This window comes from Nannospalax galili, unplaced genomic scaffold (genome assembly GCF_000622305.1).
Source record: "Nannospalax galili isolate Female #2095 unplaced genomic scaffold, S.galili_v1.0 scaffold641, whole genome shotgun sequence".
In the NCBI taxonomy this organism is placed as follows: domain Eukaryota; kingdom Metazoa; phylum Chordata; class Mammalia; order Rodentia; family Spalacidae; genus Nannospalax; species Nannospalax galili.
In genome coordinates, this window is record NW_008345311.1 from 3938233 (window position 1) to 3941280 (window position 3048).

General features: G+C 37.4%; 1 pseudogene; it reads right to left on the reverse strand.

Annotated features, from left to right (window-relative positions):
* Nucleotides 1-1114: 1114 nt before the first annotated feature.
* LOC103740900 lies at nt 1115-1673 on the reverse strand (annotated as a pseudogene).
* Nucleotides 1674-3048: the final 1375 nt, after the last annotated feature.

Consider the following 3048-nt stretch of genomic DNA (forward strand, 5'->3'; position numbering starts at 1 on the left):
AACATCAAATATTTTCATAATGTCACTACTATATAGGCTATACATGTTGTTTAAAAAAAACTGGTTGCTAATCAAACATTTTTTGAACTGAATTTTAAATTTTTTAGTTGCTATCATGATAACAGATTTATTATCTTGACACGGTATATCATAATCTTCTTTTGTAATGTGCACAGGCCTTTCTTACTGTCTTTTTCTAAATGATTCTGAAGTTCCAAGTGTTCTCTCAGGGGTTGATCATATTCTTTTCAAAGTCTCTCGGACTGAATCTTCATAGTCATCACATCATTTTGTGCCTTAAAAAGGGCATCTGAGTTTCTTTTTTCTCTTGTCTTAAGTGAAAATCCTGGGAAGCTCCTGCCTTGCCCTCTTCTTGGTGATGAGACAAAAACACCTGACTGGGAAAGGGGTAGAAGTAGCGACAATGGCCAGAAGTGGGGACAATGTGCCAATCTCCTGGAACTGGAGGTACAGATGGTTGTTAGCCACCATGTGGGTGCTGGGAAACAAACACAGGTTCTTAAGACAAGAGAAAAAAGAAACTCAATGCTAGGACAACAGGTAAAAATTTGGTTAGTTCATGGCAGTGCGGAAGTGTCCCTGAGCCTCAAACTCTAAGAAGACATAGGAAAGGAAGCAACTTTGAGCAGACTGGGGAAATAAGCTGTGAAAATACCCAGAGACATCATTGCAGTTGGGGCTGTTATGCCTCAGAATGTTTGAAGAGTTTGAGCCAAGTATGAAGTAGAGGAATGGACACAAGAGGTTGGGGAAACCTAGTCCTTTGCTTTAAAACAAGCACACCAAAGTGAAATATAGTTTTAAAAATAGAAAAGAAGAAAAAAAAATCCAGGATAGATAAGAAGACAGCTTCAAAGAGTTTTTTTTTTTGTTTTTTTGTTTTTTTGTTTTTTTAAAGCTGAGGCTCCACTGTGAACCTAATTACAGGTCAGACCATGTCCTCAAAGTTGCATCTAATTAGTACTTTAACTACTTAACAAATGCTTATATTGGACAGAAAATAATTGTTATTATTAGGTTGTGTATGGTTTCTTATTTGCTTTTAATTCTTAGCATACACATGCCACATCAAAATCTAAGATTAAGCACTGCACTATTTAATAAAAGAAAAGGGGGTATTTGAAGCCTTCTTCAATTCCGTTTTCAGTTTTTCCTGGTCTTCTACTAGTTTTTTATTTTCAGTTTCCTAAGTGTGTTCTTCATCTTTGTTATGGCCTTTTAGTGCCCATTTTAGTTTTTCATTCTCTTCCATGAATTTCTTGGCAGCCTTAGTAGTATTTTCTGCTTGAGTTTTAAGCACTCCCTTGTTTGATATTTCTTTTGCCAGCTGAGTAATAAGTGTAACCAGATGTCTCAACACTAGCCAAAAAAATAATGAAAATCCAGAAACGTACAGATTTCTTTGAGATCTAAAAAGCTTCATTTGTGTCTGTTCATATGCACTAGGTCTCCCACCTGCGCTCCTCCCAATGCCATGGCTGGAGGAGTACTTCCTTACTTCTCTGACAGCATCTAGAAACAAAACAATCAATAGGACTATAATGGTAAGGAAAGCTTTGTTCCAAAAACTTGGAATTTTTACCCCAGACACTAAATGAAAAGATCTTCTGCCATTCGCCGCGGGCTCCGAGCGCTGGACCGCCAGTGCGCATGTCTCCGGCCGGGAGCACGCCCCGGCCTGGCTCTACTTCTTAACTAGAAAATTCTATAGCTTTAACAGTCTTTAAAGTCTGTGGCCCCCAACAGCATTCCAACTTCCCCTTTCCAGTCTTTTTACCACTCCATTTTTTCAAAGTCAAAATAATATGGAATCTCTATCACTACCCTCCAACCTTCCCTCACACTACTAATATAATTAAATATGAGTATATTTATGGCTCTGGTTGTTTTTCCTACAATAGTTATGGAACTCAAAGGAGCAATTGTTATCACTTGGCTAGTATGGTATTGGCATAGTGGAAACACCAAACACCACCTGAGATTGCTTTCCAAGTTAAGATCCTGTGTAGTGAATAGCATCAAGTTTACACCATGAGTTCCTTGACTGAAGAACTATTTTCTGAAATATACACTCAAGTCTACCACATCTAAGTCTCAGGTAAACATGGCAAATACTTCAAGTGAAAGAATATAGCTGATAAATCAAAACATGCAAAGAAATAACACCAGATGTGCAAATCCTAATGTAATAATATAATAACAAAAACCCCAGGACAACATAATTCCTCCAAAAATTACCAATCCTACAGTAATGGAATCTGATGAGATGAAATCTAGGTGACATTTCAAGTAGAAAACACAAAGAATTGTTATATGCATGTGCAAAGAAGTCAAATAAGAAAATAAGCTCCTAATTGAGAACACAAATAGCTAAAATAAATAGGGAAGAAGACAGAAAATCTGAAGTACTACAATATAAAACATTTTAAGTTAAATCAAAAGTTCTATGGAAGTCTCAGTAATATAACGAAACAGATAGAAAAAAAATCGAGCTTGAGGACAAGATCAAGGAACTGAAATAGAACACAGGTAAAAATGAAAATACAAAGGGAATATACTGTCTGGGAAGCATTTATGCAGGGAACAAGATGGGGGATTAAGGAAACAGGTGCGTGGAAGAGAATTAACTTCAAATTAAAGCAAAGGGAATATAAAAATGCCAGAAACTGCAGGGAAGTAACCTGGAGGTCTGAATAATGTATTCCTAGCATCACTGAATTCCTAAACAAATTCCCAGTACCAGGTGTGAGATCCATGCAGGAATTGGTCAGGTATGTCTCAGAGTCTCCCACTGCAAGACAAACTCTTGTCAGTCCTCTTGGTTGTCCATCAAAATTAAAGAACAAGACCCTATTGCTTAAGACATCATATCCCTCAGTTGCAAGGTACAGAGAAGTCAAGCTGGAACTGTCCTGAAAACTGCTCCAATGTTGCTAGCTTCCATAGTGCAGGAAGATGCTATGCAGGTCACCGAGGAAGAAAAGTTATCAATATTGTTATCCACTGGTGAACCCTGACTGCTTAAAA